At 36.3% G+C, this 19,633-nt stretch overlaps 10 non-coding genes across 10 annotated transcripts; all 10 read left to right on the top strand.

Moving 5' to 3' along the window:
• Positions 1–1,343: 1,343 nt before the first annotated feature.
• On the top strand, positions 1,344–1,417 carry TRNAT-AGU. The gene has a single exon. It is a non-coding gene; the product is annotated as a tRNA-Thr (tRNA).
• Positions 1,418–2,400: 983 nt separating this feature from the next.
• TRNAT-AGU lies at positions 2,401–2,474 on the top strand. Its single transcript has one exon. It is a non-coding gene; the product is annotated as a tRNA-Thr (tRNA).
• A 2,015-nt stretch (positions 2,475–4,489) lies between these two features.
• On the top strand, positions 4,490–4,563 carry TRNAT-AGU. The gene has a single exon. It is a non-coding gene; the product is annotated as a tRNA-Thr (tRNA).
• Positions 4,564–5,548: 985 nt separating this feature from the next.
• Positions 5,549–5,622, top strand: TRNAT-AGU. The gene has a single exon. It is a non-coding gene; the product is annotated as a tRNA-Thr (tRNA).
• Positions 5,623–6,605: 983 nt separating this feature from the next.
• Positions 6,606–6,679, top strand: TRNAT-AGU. Its single transcript has one exon. It is a non-coding gene; the product is annotated as a tRNA-Thr (tRNA).
• Positions 6,680–7,663: 984 nt separating this feature from the next.
• Positions 7,664–7,737, top strand: TRNAT-AGU. Its single transcript has one exon. It is a non-coding gene; the product is annotated as a tRNA-Thr (tRNA).
• A 983-nt stretch (positions 7,738–8,720) lies between these two features.
• Positions 8,721–8,794, top strand: TRNAT-AGU. Its single transcript has one exon. It is a non-coding gene; the product is annotated as a tRNA-Thr (tRNA).
• Positions 8,795–9,777: 983 nt separating this feature from the next.
• On the top strand, positions 9,778–9,851 carry TRNAT-AGU. The gene has a single exon. It is a non-coding gene; the product is annotated as a tRNA-Thr (tRNA).
• A 4,048-nt stretch (positions 9,852–13,899) lies between these two features.
• TRNAT-AGU lies at positions 13,900–13,973 on the top strand. Its single transcript has one exon. It is a non-coding gene; the product is annotated as a tRNA-Thr (tRNA).
• A 3,793-nt stretch (positions 13,974–17,766) lies between these two features.
• On the top strand, positions 17,767–17,840 carry TRNAT-AGU. The gene has a single exon. It is a non-coding gene; the product is annotated as a tRNA-Thr (tRNA).
• The last annotated feature ends 1,793 nt before the right edge of the window (positions 17,841–19,633 follow it).

Raw genomic sequence — 19,633 nt, 5'->3', positions numbered from 1 at the left:
CAAGGATAGGCAAGAGGTCAAGAAACGGATAGATTGGCATCAAGAACTCTAACCTCAACACAACAACCAACTTCTAGATAACAACCAAGAACTAAACAACTAACCCAAACACCATCTAACACACTAGCTAAACAACAAGGCAACAAACAAAACAAGCAAGCACACAAAGCACACAACAACCAAACACCAAGTTACAACGGCTAAGAAACAACAAAGAAAGAAACGAACGGGGTTACCACAACACCACTAGAACTCTTCACTCTCTGACTCTTCAGACTCTTCCTCTTCGGCTTCATCTCTGTGACTAGAACTAGCTTCAAACCGATCAAGCCTCTGATGCACTGCGGCAAACTGCGACCTCACAAACGCAAAACCCTCGGCGATCAAACTGTTTTGCTGACGAAGCAAAGAAGCGACATCCTGCCCTCTCTTGGTGTGAACTTCTTCCCTTCTACGGCGTTCCTCACCGTCTGATTCACTTACCTCAACTTCAGCGGTCTCCGGTGTTCCTTCTTCTTCTTCCTGATCTGTTTCCTCCTCAACTTCTTCGTCACCACCCAAACTCTGGACTGCAAGGCTCAACTTCCTGGCATGAATCTCAAGCTCAGCAGCTAACCCTGCTCTCTCAACAGGTGCTTTCCTAGCAACCTCTTCAAGCGTGATGTACTCACCACTATCCAACAGAAAAAGATTACAACTCCGGAGATTGGCGGTATCCAACACCATCTTTCCCACAGCCTTCGAGGGATAACCATCCACACTAACACCTTTCTTAACCAAGACCCAACTTAGCACCATTCCATACGGAAAACTCTTCCGGTTGTGATCCTGGCAAAACACCATGTGTTGCATCATCAAAGCAAGCAGATTGAACTTAACCATATTCTTCAAACAGAAAGCAAAGGTACACTCCAACTTACCCAACAAACTGCTCTTGTTGTTATTGGGCAACAAACAATCTGACCCCAACATAACCAAGATCCTTTGTTCCGCAGACAACCACTTCTTTTCCGGCCTCGAAGCTTGAGTGAAACCACTCGTACGGCCAAACAGATAACTCAAATAGTCATGGTATCCCATGGTATCCGTACTAATCCAAGAATGACCACTGTACTGAGCCACTCCGGTAGCAGACAAACTCAACAACTGAGCTAACCTCTTCTCAGACAACACAACCTTCACACCTCTCACCTTAGAGGTGATCTCAAGCCTTTCACCTTCCCTCGTCACAACCATGTGACGGTAAAACTCCTTCACCAAACTCGGGTAAGTCTCGGCCCTTATGGCGTCACAAAAGGCAAAATGATAACAACAATGATAATATCAATAATAAAAAATGTCTAGCTCTTGTAGCTTAGTTGGTTAGAGCACTCGTTTAGTAAGCGGGAGGTCTTGAGTTCAACTCTCAACAAGAGCAGATCTCAATTCCAAATTTAAAACGATACTACCAATCTACAATAATCATAAAAAATAATAAAGATATAGGAGAATGTATACTTCATTTTATGTTTTATATCATAGACAACTTTTAATCTTGGTAAAATTAAGTCCAAGTTCAAAATAATTTTAATTTTTTTAGTTTAACTTTAGAGTTTAAATATTTGATATATCAGTTGTTTAAAAATTTAAGAACGAAAAGAATTTCAAAAAAAAATTAATTGTTGCCTTTGGATTATTTTTAAAATTAATAATTGAATTTATCCAAAAAATAAAATAAAAAATTAGTTCGAAATGGCGGTTCAAACTTGAAATCCCCGTTTCCGGTTTGCCATTTTCCGGAGATGTGAACCGTCAGTTCATACTCAGAACCGAACCGTGGTCACATCCACTAACACTAAATTAAATGTTGCAAAAATTTGAATGGAAAATAACATTCGTCAACCCTTATTAACTAATTGATGCACATTCTTGGAAGAATCTAAAGAGATATAGTCAGGGTTAAAGTTCACTGATGTAAATCCCCATCGTCGTACGCAAGATAACCGCTATGGTGTCGCTAAACTACTCTAATTTTATTGGCATGTCTGTGATGTGTTTTCCAACGGCCAAGAATTCTGAACGGAAAGATGTTTTACATGGCCTGTGGTGATGTTTACCAATCGTTGTTTGTTGTCTTCGTCGTCAAGATCGCTTAGCATAAGGATGGCATTCATCTTCACAATGTTCTTTGGTTCCATTCAACCATCCACGTGTGGGATGAAACCCTAGATTATCGTTGAAAAGCATGTGAGGGGGACAAGACTCGCGAAAGAGAGCGAGAGAAAAAATTCCAATAGTCTCGACTGATATTCCCATTTTAACAAATCTAATCAGCCTAAAATGGAGTAATAAGGATATTAAAGTTTTAACAAAAGGCAAAATGATAAAAACAATGACAATATCAATAATAAAAAATGTCAAGCTCTTGTAGCTCAGTTGGTTAGAGCACTCGTTTAGTAAGTGGGAGGTCTTGAGTTCAACTCTCAACAAGAGCATATCTCAATTCCAAATTTAAAACGATACTACCAATCTACAATAATCACAAAAAATAATAAAGATATAGGAGAATGAATACTTCATTTTATGTTTTATATCATAGACAACTTAATCTTGGTAAAATTAAGTCCAAGTTCAAAATAATTTTAATTTTTTTAGTTTGACTTTAGAGTTTAAATATTTGATATAACAGTTGTTTAAAAATTTAAGAACGAAAAGAATTTGAAAAAAAAAATTAATTGTTGCCTTTGGATTATTTTAAAAATTAATAATTCAATTTATCCAAAAAAATAAAATAAAAAATTAGTTCGAAATGGCGTTGCAAACTTGAAATCCCCGGTCCCGATTTGCCATTTTCCGAACATGTGAACCGTCAGTTCATAATCAGAACCGCACCTTGGGCAAATCCACTAACACTAAATTAAATGTTGCAAAAATTTTAATTGTAAATAACATGCGTCAACCCTTAATAACTAAATGATGCACATTCGTGGAAGAATCTAAAGAGATATAGTCAGGGTTAAAGTTCTCTGATGTTAATCCCCATCGTCGTACGCAAGATAACCGCTATGGTGTCGCTAAACAACTCTAATTTTATTGGCATGTCTGTGATGTGTTTTCCAACGGCCAAGAATTCTGAACGGAAATATGTTTTACATGGCCTGTGGCGATGTTTACCAATTGTTGTTTGTTGTCCTCATCGTCAAGATCGCCTAGCGTAAGGATGGCATTCATCTTCACAGTGTTCTTTGGTTCCATTCAACCATCCACGTGTGGGAAGAAACCCTAGATTATCTTTGAAAAGCATGTGAGGGGGACAAGACTCGCGAAAGAGAGTGAGAGAAAAAATTCCAATAGTCTCGACTGATATTCCCATTTTAACAAATCTAATCAGCCTAAAATGGAGTAATAAGGATATTAAAGTTTTAACAAAAGGCAAAATGATAAAAACAATGACAATTGTAGCTCAGTTGGTTAGAGCACCTGTTTAGTATGCGGGAGGTCTTGAGTTCAACTCCCAACAAGAGCATATCTCGATTCCAAATTTAAAACGATACTACCAATCTACAATAATCATAAAAAAAAATAATAAAGATATAGGAGAATGAATACTTCATTTTATGTTTTATATCATAGACAACTTAATCTTGGTAAAATTAAGTCCAAGTTCAAAATAATTTTAATTTTTTTAGTTTGACTTTAGAGTTTAAATATTTGATATAACAGTTGTTTAAAAATTTAAGAACGAAAAGAATTTCAAAAAAAAATTAATTGTTGCCTTTGGATTATTTTAAAAATTAATAATTGAATTTATCCAAAAAATAAAATAAAAAATTAGTTCGAAATGGCGTTGCAAACTTGAAATCCCCGGTCCCGATTTGCCATTTTCCGAACATGTGAACCGTCAGTTCATAATCAGAACCGCACCTTGGGCACATCCACTAACATTAAATTAAATGTTGCAAAAATTTTAATTGTAAATAACATGCGTCAACCCTTAATAACTAAATGATGCACATTCGTGGAAGAATCTAAAGAGATATAGTCAGGGTTAAAGTTCTCTGATGTTAATCCCCATCGTCGTACGCAAGATAACCGCCATTGTGTCGTTAAACTACTCTAATTTTATTGGCATGTCTGTGATGTGTTTTCCAACGGCCAAGAATTCTGAACGGAAAGATGTCTTACATGGCCTGTGGCGATGTTTACCAATCGTTGTTTGTTGTCCTCGTCGTCAAGATCGCCTACCGTAAGGATGGCATTCATCTTCATAGTGTTCCTTGGTTCCATTCAACCATCCACGTGTGGGAAGAAACCCTAGATTATCGTTGAAAAGCATGTGAGGGGGACAAGACTCGCGAAAGAGAGCGAGAGAAAAAATTCCAATAGTCTCGACTTATATTCCCATTTTAACAAATCTAATCAGCTTAAAATGGAGTAATAAGGATATTAAAGTTTTAACAAAAGGCAAAATGATAAAAACAATGACAATATCAATAATAAAAAATGTCGAGCTTTTGTAGCTCAGTTGGTTAGAGCACCTGTTTAGTATGCGGGAGGTCTTGAGTTCAACTCCCAACAAGAGCATATCTCGATTCCAAATTTAAAACGATACTACCAATCTACAATAATCATAAAAAAAAATAATAAAGATATAGGAGAATGAATACTTCATTTTATGTTTTATATCATAGACAACTTAATCTTGGTAAAATTAAGTCCAAGTTCAAAATAATTTTAATTTGTTTTAGTTTGACTTTAGAGTTTAAATATTTGGTATAACAGTTGTTTAAAAATTTAAGAACGAAAAGAATTTCAAAAAAAAAATAATTGTTGCCTTTGGATTATTTTAAAAATTAATAATTGAATTTATCCAAAAAAATAAAATAAATAATTAGTTCGAAATCGCATTTCAAACTGGAAATCCCCGGTCCCGATTTGCCATTTTCCGAAGATGTGAACCGTCAGTTCATAATCAGAACCGCACCTTGGGCACATCCACTAACACTAAATTAAATGTTGCAAAAATTTGAATTGTAAATAACATGCGTCAACCCTTAATAACTAAATGATGCACATTCGTGGAAGAATCTAAAGAGATAGAGTCAGGGTTAAAGTTCTCTGATGTTAATCCCCATCGTCGTACGCAAGATAACCGCTATGGTGTCGCTAAACTACGATAATTTTATTGGCATGTCTGTGATGTGTTTTCCAACGGCCAAGAGTTCTGAACGGAAAGATGTTTTACATGGCCAGTGGCGATGTTTACCAATCGTTGTTTGTTGTCCTCGTCGTCAAGATCGCCTAGCGTAAGGATGGCATTCATCTTCACAATGTTCTTTGGTTCCATTCAACCATCCACGTGTTGGAAGAAACCCTAGATTATCGTTGAAAAGCATGTGAGGGGGAAAAGACTCGCGAAAGAGCGCGAGAGAAAAAATTCCAATAGTCTCGACTGATATTCCCATTTTAACAAATCTAATCAGCTTAAAATGGAGTAATAAGGATATTAAAGTTTTAACAAAAAGCAAAATGATAAATACAATGACAATATCAATAAAAAAAATGTCTAGTTCTTGTAGCTCAGTTGGTTAGAGCACCCGTTTAGTAAGCGGGAGGTCTTGAGTTCAACTCTCAACAAGAGCAGATCTCAATTCCAAATGTAAAACGATACAACCTATTTTCAATAATCACAAAAAAATAATAAAGATATAGGAGAATGAATACTTCATTTTATGTTTTATATCATAGACAACTTAATCTCGGTAAAATTAAGTCCATGTTCAAAATAATTTTAATTTGTTTTAGTTTGACTTTAGAGTTTAAATATTTGGTATAACAGTTGTTTAAAAATTTAAGAACGAAAAGAATTTCAAAAAAAAAATAATTGTTGCCTTTGGATTATTTTAAAAATTAATAATTGAATTTATCCAAAAAATAAAATAAATAATTAGTTCGAAATCGCATTTCAAACTTGAAATCCCCGGTCCCGATTTGCCATTTTCCGAAGATGTGAACCGTCAGTTCATAATCAGAACCGCACCTTGGGCACATCCACTAACACTAAATTAAATGTTGCAAAAATTTGAATTGTAAATAACAAGCGTCAACCCTTAATAACTAAATGATGCACATTCGTGGAAGAATCTAAAGAGATAGAGTCAGGGTTAAAGTTCTCTGATGTTAATCCCCATCGTCGTACGCAAGATAACCGCTATGGTGTCGCTAAACTACTCTAATTTTATTGGCATGTCTGTGATGTGTTTTCCAACGGCCAAGAGTTCTGAACGGAAAGATGTTTTACATGGCCTGTGGCGATGTTTACCAATCGTTGTTTGTTGTCCTCGTCGTCAAGATCGCGTAGCGTAAGGATGGCATTCATCTTCACAATGTTCTTTGGTTCCATTCAACCATCCACGTGTTGGAAGAAACCCTAGATTATCGTTGAAAAGCATGTGAGGGGGAAAAGACTCGCGAAAGAGCGCGAGAGAAAAAATTCCAATAGTCTCGACTGATATTCCCATTTTAACAAATCTAATAAGCTTAAAATGGAGTAATAAGGATATTAAAGTTTTAACAAAAAGCAAAATGATAAAAACAATGACAATATCAATAATAAAAAATGTCTAGCTCTTGTAGCTCAGTTGGTTAGAGCACCCGTTTAGTAAGCGGGAGGTCTTGAGTTCAACTCTCAGCAAGAATAGATCTCGATTCCAAATCTAAAACGATACTACCAATTTTCAATAATCACAAAAAAATAATAAAGATATAGGAGAATGAATACTTCATTTTATGTTTTATATCATAGACAGCTTAATCTTGGTAAAATTATGTCCAAGTTCAAAATAATTTTAATTTTTTTCGTTTGACTTTAGAGTTTAAATATTTGATATAACAGTTGTTTAAAAATTTAAAAACGAAAAGAATTTCAAAAAATAAATTAATTGTTGCCTTTGGATTATTTTAAAAATTAATAATTCAATTTATCCAAAAAAATAAAATAAAAAATTAGTTCGAAATGGCGTTTCAAACTTGAAATCCCCGGTCCCGATTTGCCATTTTCCGAACATGTGAACCGTCAGTTCATAATCAGAACCGCACCTTGGGCAAATCCACAAACACTAAATTAAATGTTGCAAAAATTTGAATTGTCAATAACATGCGTCAACCCTTAATAACTAAATGATGCACATTCGTGGAAGAATCTAAAGAGATATAGTCAGGGTTAAAGTTCTCTGATGTTAATCCCCATCGTCGTACGCAAGATAACCGCTATGGTGTCGTTAAACTACTCTAATTTTATTGGCATGTCTGTGATGTGTTTTCCAACGGCCAAGAATTCTGAACGGAAAGATGTCTTACATGGCCTGTGGCGATGTTTACCAATCGTTGTTTGTTGTCCTCGTCGTCAAGATCGCCTAGCGTAAGGATGGCATTCATCTTCATAGTGTTCTTTGGTTCCATTCAACCATCCACGTGTGGGAAGAAACCCTAGATTATCGTTGAAAAGCATGTGAGGGGGACAAGACTCGCGAAAGAGAGCGAGAGAAAAAATTCCAATAGTCTCGACTTATATTCCCATTTTAACAAATCTAATCAGCTTAAAATGGAGTAATAAGGATATTAAAGTTTTAACAAAAGGCAAAATGATAAAAACAATGACAATATCAATAATAAAAAATGTCTAGCTCTTGTAGCTCAGTTGGTTAGAGCACCCGTTTAGTAAGCGGGAGGTCTTGAGTTCAACTCTCAACAAGAGCAAGTCTTGATTCCATATTTAAAACAATACTACCAATATACAATAATCACAAAAAAATAATAAAGATATAGGAGAATGAATACTTCATTTTATGTTTTATATCATAGACAACTTAATCTTGGTAAAATAAAGTCCAAGTTCAAAATAATTTTAATTTTTTTAGTTTGACTTTAGAGTTTAAATATTTGATATAACAGTTGTTTAAAAATTTAAGAACGAAAAGAATTTCAAAAAAAAAAATAATTGTTGCCTTTGGATTATTTTAAAAATTAATAATTCAATTTATCCAAAAAATAAAATAAAAAATTAGTTCGAAATGGCGTTTCAAACTGGAAATCCCCGGTCCCGATTTGCCATTTTCCGAACATGTGAACCGTCAGTTCATAATCAGAACCGCACCTTGGGCAAATCCACTAAAACTAAATTAAATGTTGCAAAAATTTGAATTGTAAATAACATGCGTCAACCCTTAATAACTAAATGATGCACATTCGTGGAAGAATCTAAAGAGATAGAGTCAGGGTTAAAGTTCTCTGATGTTAATCCCCATCGTCGTACGCAAGATAACCGCTATAGTGTCGCTAAACTACTCTAATTTTATTGGCATGTCTGTGATGTGTTTTCCAACGGCCAAGAATTCAGAACGGAAAGATGTTTTACATGGCCTGTGGCGATGTTTACCAATCGTTGTTTGTTGTCCTCGTCGTCAAGATTGCCTAGCGTAAGGATGGCATTCATCTTCATTGTGTTCTTTGGTTCCATTCAACCATCCACGTGTGGGAAGAAACCCTAGATTATCGTTGAAAAGCATGTGAGGGGGACAAGACTCGCGAACGAGAGCGAGAGAAAAAATTCCAATAGTCTCGACTTATATTCCCATTTTAACAAATCTAATCACCTTAAAATGGAGTAATAAGGATATTAAAGTTTTAACAAAAGGCAAAATGATAAAAACAATGACAATATCAATAATAAAAAATGTTTACCTCTTGTAGCTCAGTTGGTTAGAGCACCCGTTTAGTAAGCGGGAGGTCTTGAGTTCAACTCTCAACAAGAGCAGATCTTGATTCCAAATTTAAAACGATACTACCAATCTACAATAATCATAAAAAAATAATAAAGACATAGGAGAATGAATACTTCATTTTATGTTTTATATCATAGACAACTTAATCTTGGTAAAATTAAGTCCAAGTTCAAAATAATTTTATGTTTTTTTAGTTTGACTTTAGAGTTTAAATATTTGATATAACAGTTGTTTAAAAATTTAAGAACAAAAAGAATTTTAAAAAAAAATTAATTGTTGCCTTTGTATTATTTTAAAAATTAATAATTGAATTTATCCAAAAAATAAAATAAAAAATTAGTTCGAAATGGCATTTCAAATTGGAAATCCCCAGTCGCGATTTGCCATTTTCCGAACATGTGAACCGTCAGTTCATAATCAGAACCGCACCTTGGGCACATCCACTAACACTAAATTAAATGTTGCAAAATTTTGAATTGTAAATAACATGCGTCAACCCTTAATAACTAAATGATGCACATTCGTGGAAGAATCTAAAGAGATAGAGTCAGGGTTAAAGTTCTCTGATGTTAATCCCCATCGTCGTACGCAAGATAACCGCTATGGTGTCGCTAAACTACTCTAATTTTATTGGCATGTCTGTGATGTGTTTTCCAAAGGCCAAGAATTCTGAACGGAAAGATGTTTTACATGGCCTGTGGCGATGTTTACCAATCGTTGTTTGTTGTCCTCGTCGTCAAGATCACCTAGCGTAAGGATGGCATTAATCTTCACAATGTTCTTTGGTTCCATTCAACCATCCACGTGTGGGAAGAAACCCTAGATTATCGTTGAAAAGCATGTGAGGGGGACAAGACTCGCGAAAGAGAGCGAGAGAAAAAATTCCAATAGTCTTGACTGATATTCCCATTTTAACAAATCTAATCACCTTAAAATGGAGTAATAAGGATATTAAAGTTTTAACAAAAGGCAAAATGATAAAAACAATGACAATATCAATAATAAAAAATGTCTAGCTCTTGTAGCTCAGTTGGTTAGAGCACCCGTTTAGTAAGCGGGTGGTCTTGAGTTCAGCTCTCAACAAGAGCATTCTCGATTCCAAATTTAAAACGATACTACCAATCTACAATAATCACAAAAAAATAATAAAGATATAGGAGAATGAATACTTCATTTTATGTTTTATATCATAGACAACTTAATCTTGGTAAAATTAAGTCCAAGTTCAAAATAATTTTAATTTCTTTAGTTTGACTTTAGAGTTTAAATATTTGATATAACAGTTGTAACACCCCCCAAAACAACAAGACTTAAAACGAGTCTTAACACCTGCAGATCAAGCACAAAACTAGCACAGCGGAAGATAAAAAGATAACTGGATAAAAGGAATCTAAAACGGGGTGTTACGCCACGTATACCACACTAGGTATACGCTACGGCGACAATCTGCAAGTGTAACACTATCCAAAAAACAACAAACTAGAACAATCTAAAGACATTGGCACACAGGCCTCAACAACACTGTCTAAAGATACAGGTGCTAAGCTATCGGCTCTAGACATCGCGCTCGACTACGCATCACCTGAAAGATACAAAGATAAACATCGGGGCGACGCCCGGTCATCGAAAGATGCTGGTAACCCACCAATACCGTTATGTATCATAAATAGGTAGATATATGATATGAAAACCATTTTCGAAACGTAATATATATATATATAAGTCAAAAGCCAAGATCAAAAGACAACACAAGACTCACCACTCACAAGGATAAAACCGGGAACACATCCCAACCACAAAGATTAACCACACACAAGGATAAAGACTCACCCACCGGCAACACATGCCAAAACACCACACCACAAGCCTCCGTGACTACACACGTCACGAGAGAAGAGAACTCACCACAACAACGGCTTCACAGGCCCTCGTGACATCACACATCACGAGTTGATATGTTTTCCTTATGCCCTGTTCCAACCTTATGGCTACCCCCAACCTTGTACCTTCGGTGCCAACCATTACCTCCAGAAAGCCCCTGTACAGCCAAGTCCAACCTTATTCCTCCGGGACCGTCGTCCCCCACCTATAACCACCAACGAAAACCCACCAATTCACGGCAACACATGCCCGGATAACACAATGTTATCCCCCAAACACGTGGACTCAGCCACAACTCCATGAAATCACGTCACGGCCACCACGAGGACCGCTGTAATACCTTGGTGACTAGTGTCACATACCACTAATCGTGCAATCCAGGTAGAGCCACACACGCACCACCACTCACACGAAACGAACAACGGATTGCAAAAGAGGTATGAAACATACTCAATCAAGAGACAGGTCACCACCCATCGACAACAACGACGCTAGCATTAAGATAATAACTAGCAAGCTCAACAACGAGGAAACTTAAGATAGTTCCGAGGAACACACAAGACACCACACGGTTCAACGAAACACAATGTTGAACACTTAGCACGATTCAAAACACCAAAGATCCTACATTGATACCTACCATAAAGCTCTAGACCTACGAAACATCAAGAAGACGCTCAAATAGTTCCACAAAAGAACAACGGGAAGCCAAAAGATCAAAGACCAAGACAAACGAATCACGGGGAACAAATCCCGAACCAAACGCCACCATGTACCCCGCGGGTGGACCCACGGGTAGCGCCCCACCGTGGTCCCGCCCGCGGGTACACTACCCACAAGGCACATGTTCCCCGCGGGTAGGCCGGCGGGTGGTGCCCCGCCCGCCGTTCCGCCCGCGGGTACATCCCTGCAAAACAACAAATCCCTTCGGGGATTTTCTCCTTCAAACACAAATTCAAGTCCAAAACATGCCAAATCTCACCAAGCACAACAAAATGACTTGAACCAAGGAAAATGCCAAGCAATGGCACAAAGGAATCCTAAACACAAGCTCTAGATATGCAATATCACAAGATAAATGCATAAACTCTCACATTTCTTATCAAAACACAAGTAGAAGCCAAGAAATCATATATAGGTAAGCAAAATAGGTTTTGTAGAGCATGGGTTACCTCTTGAAGACCAAAATACTCTTCTTACACCACAACAAGCTCTCCACTAAGCTCACTAGCCAAACCCACTTCAAGATCAAACCAAAAGATCATAAAGATCCAACCTTTAAGAAAAAGACAACCAAGATGGAACCAAAAAGACTAGACAAGTTTAGATCTTACCCTTCTAGATGCCAAAATAGAGGAAAGATTGAATCTTGGAAGCAAAACTTGGAATCTTGACAAAGGCTTCTTTTGGCTTGAAGAACAAGCTACTCTTGTTTTCTAGAGAGAAGGTAGAGATATTTTCTAGGAAATGTAAGGGAATGAAATGAAGAAGTCTTCTAGGTTTAGGTTACAAAACTAGCTCTTGGTGAAAAGACAAGGATACCCTTACTAACTCTTAGAAAGTGTAAGGAACAAGGGAACTCCTCTCAAAGCACAAGGTACAACACCACTTAAAGATTGACTAGTCAAATACTAGTCCTTGAGTATCAAAAATCAGGATTTTAGGAATCAATTCCTCAAAAGAAATAGAATTAATTACTCAATTAATTCATGGTTTGGAGTGTGGATTTTTGGGGTGTCACATCCTCTCCCCCTTCAAAGAAGTTTCGTCCCCGAAACTTGGGTACACGAATTAAGAACGAAAGGTAACAAGGAAACAAAATTGTGACAAGAAGTCCAAGAATATCCCTTTTGGGTCAAAAACTCCAAAAGTTCTCACAAGGTTCCAAGGCAAAGAGAAAGACATTACGATTTCAAGGATAGGCAAGAGGTCAAGAAACGGATAGATTGGCATCAAGAACTCTAACCTCAACACAACAACCAACTTCTAGATAACAACCAAGAACTAAACAACTAACCCAAACACCATCTAACACACTAGCTAAACAACAAGGCAACAAACAAAACAAGCAAGCACACAAAGCACACAACAACCAAACACCAAGTTACAACGGCTAAGAAACAACAAAGAAAGAAACGAACGGGGTTACCACAACACCACTAGAACTCTTCACTCTCTGACTCTTCAGACTCTTCCTCTTCGGCTTCATCTCTGTGACTAGAACTAGCTTCAAACCGATCAAGCCTCTGATGCACTGCGGCAAACTGCGACCTCACAAACGCAAAACCCTCGGCGATCAAACTGTTTTGCTGACGAAGCAAAGAAGCGACATCCTGCCCTCTCTTGGTGTGAACTTCTTCCCTTCTACGGCGTTCCTCACCGTCTGATTCACTTACCTCAACTTCAGCGGTCTCCGGTGTTCCTTCTTCTTCTTCCTGATCTGTTTCCTCCTCAACTTCTTCGTCACCACCCAAACTCTGGACTGCAAGGCTCAACTTCCTGGCATGAATCTCAAGCTCAGCAGCTAACCCTGCTCTCTCAACAGGTGCTTTCCTAGCAACCTCTTCAAGCGTGATGTACTCACCACTATCCAACAGAAAAAGATTACAACTCCGGAGATTGGCGGTATCCAACACCATCTTTCCCACAGCCTTCGAGGGATAACCATCCACACTAACACCTTTCTTAACCAAGACCCAACTTAGCACCATTCCATACGGAAAACTCTTCCGGTTGTGATCCTGGCAAAACACCATGTGTTGCATCATCAAAGCAAGCAGATTGAACTTAACCATATTCTTCAAACAGAAAGCAAAGGTACACTCCAACTTACCCAACAAACTGCTCTTGTTGTTATTGGGCAACAAACAATCTGACCCCAACATAACCAAGATCCTTTGTTCCGCAGACAACCACTTCTTTTCCGGCCTCGAAGCTTGAGTGAAACCACTCGTACGGCCAAACAGATAACTCAAATAGTCATGGTATCCCATGGTATCCGTACTAATCCAAGAATGACCACTGTACTGAGCCACTCCGGTAGCAGACAAACTCAACAACTGAGCTAACCTCTTCTCAGACAACACAACCTTCACACCTCTCACCTTAGAGGTGATCTCAAGCCTTTCACCTTCCCTCGTCACAACCATGTGACGGTAAAACTCCTTCACCAAACTCGGGTAAGTCTCGGCCCTTATGGCGTCACAAAAGGCAAAATGATAACAACAATGACAATATCAATAATAAAAAATGTCTAGCTCTTGTAGCTTAGTTGGTTAGAGCACTCGTTTAGTAAGCGGGAGGTCTTGAGTTCAACTCTCAACAAGAGCAGATCTCAATTCCAAATTTAAAACGATACTACCAATCTACAATAATCATAAAAAATAATAAAGATATAGGAGAATGTATACTTCATTTTATGTTTTATATCATAGACAACTTTTAATCTTGGTAAAATTAAGTCCAAGTTCAAAATAATTTTAATTTTTTTAGTTTGACTTTAGAGTTTAAATATTTGATATATCAGTTGTTTAAAAATTTAAGAACGAAAAGAATTTCAAAAAAAAATTAATTGTTGCCTTTGGATTATTTTTAAAATTAATAATTGAATTTATCCAAAAAATAAAATAAAAAATTAGTTCGAAATGGCGGTTCAAACTTGAAATCCCCGTTTCCGGTTTGCCATTTTCCGGAGATGTGAACCGTCAGTTCATACTCAGAACCGAACCGTGGTCACATCCACTAACACTAAATTAAATGTTGCAAAAATTTGAATGGTAAATAACATTCGTCAACCCTTATTAACTAATTGATGCACATTCTTGGAAGAATCTAAAGAGATATAGTCAGGGTTAAAGTTCACTGATGTAAATCCCCATCGTCGTACGCAAGATAACCGCTATGGTGTCGCTAAACTACTCTAATTTTATTGGCATGTCTGTGATGTGTTTTCCAACGGCCAAGAATTCTGAACGGAAAGATGTTTTACATGGCCTGTGGTGATGTTTACCAATCGTTGTTTGTTGTCTTCGTCGTCAAGATCGCTTAGCATAAGGATGGCATTCATCTTCACAATGTTCTTTGGTTCCATTCAACCATCCACGTGTGGGAAGAAACCCTAGATTATCGTTGAAAAGCATGTGAGGGGGACAAGACTCGCGAAAGAGAGCGAGAGAAAAAATTCCAATAGTCTCGACTGATATTCCCATTTTAACAAATCTAATCACCTTAAAATGGAGTGTTAGGAATATATTGTAAATTTTGATAAGCCGAATGTATTTTTTGAAAAATCAAGTAGTCCCCATTTTTATTCTATTTGAGTCAGTTTAAGTGTACGGAGTATGGTGCACCCATATCATGCAACCCATGTACAAGTCTAGAAGATCATAATTTATTTGAAGAAGTTAAGCAGGATTATAGCTTAACATAATTATGATGCGAATAAGTTATCAAGAACCATGCTAGAGGAGTTGGAAGAAACGCGTGTGAGCTATGCCAAATGATCCTAAGTTCAAATTTCAACTAAAGCATTTTTACCTTGCTTGGGAGACTAGCTCCACCGTATGGGAGACTAGCCCAAACCGTATGGGAGACTAGCCCAAACCGTATGGGAGACTAGCTAGGAAACTAACCAAAGTGAATGCACAAGTCTCACAAGAGCCATGCACCAGATGGAGAAACACACCAAGTATGGTGGACCAAGCTTAAAATCGAAACAGAGCATCTCACCTTGCACAACTATGAAGTTTTTACAGAGGTTCCAGTATATTATTTTACAAGGATCATGAAGGAGAAAATATCTGATATATTTTCATCTGAACATCAAGTTTTTACGGTGGAACCGGAGACGCTCGAAGAAGGTTGATTCGCGGAGAAATTGTTTTATACTCAAGCAAGAATCAGCAGATAAATTATTTGATCAACTTGACATGTCAGAGCATTTATGAAGGACAAGAAATATCAAGCTTGCCGCGCCGAACTTATTCAAATTTTGGAGGCTACAAAATTCAAGACACGGAACCGGGCAAATTATTCAAATCATCTGACAAAAGGAGAAATGACTTCTACCTAATATTTCAGATCAAGTTGACAATATTATTTGATCAACTACAATTCAAAATGGACGATCGAGATCGAAAGTTGATCAACGGGCAAATAGCTTTCATTGGCTATAAATTGTCCAAGCAGACTTGAAGACAAACATGAATTCTATAACGAAGAATATCCAATCAATCATCAAGTGATATATTGAGCTATATACGATAGAATTCAAGTCTGAGTGAGAGAAAATTTTTATCTCTTTGTAGATTTCTCTACTAAGTGTAGAAAGAGGGCGGAGTAACTGGAGAGAGTGAAAAACCCTGGTTGAGTGTAGCTTTGTGCGTAGCACTCGTTGTAAAGGGCAGAGTAACAAGAGGAGCTTGTGAAAACCCTGTGAGGACGTAGCTTTGTGCATAGTTCTCGTGGTGTAGGAGTACAGCTTGGTGCGAAGTACTCGGGAAGGCGGAGTAACAAGAGGAGCTTGCGAAAAACCTTGGAGGAGTGTAGCTTTGTGCGAAACACTCGGAGAAGTGTCAGTGGACACTTATTCACTATTGTATCTGGGTGATCGAAGAATAGTGAATTTCCTCCTTGAAGTGAAAGGAGAAGAGTGGACTAGGAGGATTACACCACCTCTGAACCACTATAAATCTCTCTCTCAATTTACATACTGCTCATATATTTTGTGCATGCTTATTCTAACTGTGAACTAACCCGATTACGATTTATCGCATATCTTTATTTGTCTGGGTTTGATAGGTCCCACGTTTGCATGCAAGCCAAACTTTACGAACATCATCTTTGAACCATATCAAGTGTTTCTAACGTGTTGCATGTTTAGAATATCTCCTTGAGCACCATACTTATAAGCATAACACTTTACCAGGGCCGTTCCTAAGAAAATTGGGGTCCTGTACAAAAATTAACATTAGTCCCTTTTTTGTATAATTGTAAATATATAAAAGATATATTGTATTGTATCAAAATATACAATAGTCTATAAAAAATTTATTATTTCAAAATTTCACTTGAAAAGTGACATTCTTCTTCTTCTTTGGCCATATTTAGATGTAAAATTATTCACCAATCCATTGAGTCTTTTTTACAATATGGTTGATCATAAGTAAGGTTTCAACAACTTTAACTTTAACAAACTTATTTATGCATAAACAACAGTAATGAAAATAGTCAAGATTAATTGATATTGCAATTGTAGTATCAAAATACAAGAAATTAGATTGTTATTCACCAATCAAAAAAATTCCTAGCTAGGGTTAGTTATTGAATTAATAATTTTAAAATTTTAAATAAAATTAAAGAATTAAAATATTTAATTATTTACATACCTTCATCCTTTTATCATGAAGAATAAAAAAAATTGAGGATGTCAAATGCACAAACAACGCACTTTAAATTAATGATTACTGAGACCGAATTCTTGCGTTGTAAATACAAATCTTGCGTGTATGCATTATAATAGGAATAAGAGTAATTTTTTACTCTTTATATATAATAATTTTTACAATAATCAAATAGGTCCGCCTCAATTCCTATAAGTTATAAGACTATAACTCTATACGTAAATCAAGTCCTTAAGAATTACGAATATAAATTTTTAAAAATTTTAGAACGTCTTGATTTCTTTATACATAAATTACACCTACACTAATATATAAAATATAAATATAAAATAATATTTTTTTAATAAAAGTGCCCCCAAAATTTGGGGGCACAATATACATATATACTGTACTACGTATGTAATATTGGGGCCCCCAAAATTTGGGGGCCCTGTGCGCTATCCCTGGCCAGGGACGGCCCTGCACTTTACCGCTACCTATTCCGCTGCACACTCTAAGTTATTTATCTTGTTGATGCTTGTTACTTAGAGTTGAAATTATCAAAGTGTTATTTGCCTTGTGTGTTTTCGAAGAAAGTTAAAAAAGTTAGAGAAGTCTATTCATCCCCCCTCTAGACTTCTCGCCACCCTTACGGGACCAACATGGAGTAATAAGGATATTAAAGTTTAAACAAAAGGCAAAATGATAACAACAATGACAATATCAATAATAAAAAATGTCTAGCTCTTGTAGCTCAGTTGGTTAGAGCACCTGTTTAGTAAGCAAGAGGTTTTGAGTTCAATTCTCAATAAGAGCAAATCTCAATTCCAAATTTAAAACAATACTACCAATCTACAATAATCACAAAAAATAATAAAGATATAGGAGAATGAATTCTTCATTTTAAGTTTTATATCATAGACAACTTAATCTTGGTAAAATTAAGTGCAACTTCAAAATAATGTTAATTTTTTAGACTGACTTTAGAGTTTAAATATTTGATATAACCATTGTTTAAAAATTTAAGAACGAAAAGAATTTCAAAAAACAAAATTAATTGTTGCCTTTGAATTATTTTAAAAATTAATAATAGAATTTATCCAAAAAATAAAATAAAAAATTAGTTCGAAATGGCGGTTCAAACTGGAAATCCCCGGTTCCGATTTGCCATTTTCCGAAAGATGTGAACCGTCAGTTCATACTCAGAACCGAACCGTGGTCACATCCACTAACACTAAATTAAATGTCGCAAAAATTTGAATTTTAAATAACATGAGTCAACCCTTATTAACTAATTGATGCACATTCATGGAAGAATCTAAAGAGATATAGTCAGGGTTAAAGTTCTCTGATGTTAATCCCCATCGTCGTACGCAAGATAACCGCCATGGAGTCGCTAAAGTACTTTAAAATCATTGGCATGTCTATGATGTGTTTTCCTACGGCCAAGAATTCTGAACGGAAAGATGTTTTACATGGCCTGTGGGGATGTTTACCAACCGTTGTTTGTTGTCCACGTCGTCAAGATAGCCTAGCCTAAGGTTGGCATGCATCTTTGGAATGTTCTGTGGTTCCATTCAACCATCCACGGGAGGGAAGAAACCCTAGATTATCGCCGAAAAGCCGGTGAGGGGAACAGGACTCGCGAAAGAGAGCGAGAGAAAAAACTCCAATAGTCTCGACTGATTTTCCCATTTTAACAAATCTAATCACCTTAAAATGGAGTAATAAGGATATTAACGTTGAAACATGAGGCAAAATAATAACAACAATGACAATATCAATAATAAAAAATGTCTTGCTCTTGTAGTTCAGTTGGTTAGAGCACTCATATAGTAAATGAAAGGTCTTGAGTTCAACTCTTCGTCGGAGCAAATCTCAATTCCAAATTTAAAATGATACTACTAATCTACAATAATCACAAAAAATATTAAAGATATAGGAGAATGAATTCTTCATTTTAAGTTTTATATTTAAATCATAGGCAACCTAATCTTGGTAAAATTAAGTGCAAGTTCAAAATAATTTTAATTTTTTTAGTTTGACTTTAGAGTATAAATATTTGAAATAACCATTGTTTAAAAATTTAAGAACGAAAAGAATTTCAAAAAACAAAATTAATTATTGCCTTTGAATTATTTTAAAAATTAAAAATATAATTTTTCAAAAAAAAAATTAAAAAAATAAAAAATCAGTTCGAAATGGCGTTTCAAACTGGAAATCCCCGGTCCCGATGTTCTATTTTCCGGAGATGTGAACCGTCAGTTCATAATCAGAACCGAACCTTGGTCACATCCACTAACACTAAATTAAATGTTGCAAAAATTTGAATTGTAAATAACAAGTATCAACCCTCAATAACTAAATGATGCACATTCGTGGAAGAATCTAAAGAGATAGAGTCAAGGTTAAAGATCTCTGATGTTAATCCCCATCGTCGTACGCAAGATAACCGCTATGGTGTCGCTAAAGTACTGTTATTTTATTGGCATGTCTGTAATGTGTTTTCCTACGACCAAGAATTCTGAACGGAAAGATGTTTTACATGACCTGTGGCGATGTTTACCAATCGTTGTTTGTTGTCCTCGTCGTCAAGATCGCCTAGCGTAA

This window comes from Ipomoea nil, unplaced genomic scaffold, assembly GCF_001879475.1.
Source record: "Ipomoea nil cultivar Tokyo-kokei standard unplaced genomic scaffold, Asagao_1.1 scaffold2191, whole genome shotgun sequence".
In the NCBI taxonomy this organism is placed as follows: Eukaryota; Viridiplantae; Streptophyta; class Magnoliopsida; order Solanales; family Convolvulaceae; genus Ipomoea; species Ipomoea nil.
This window is presented reverse-complemented; position numbering and strand designations above follow the sequence as displayed.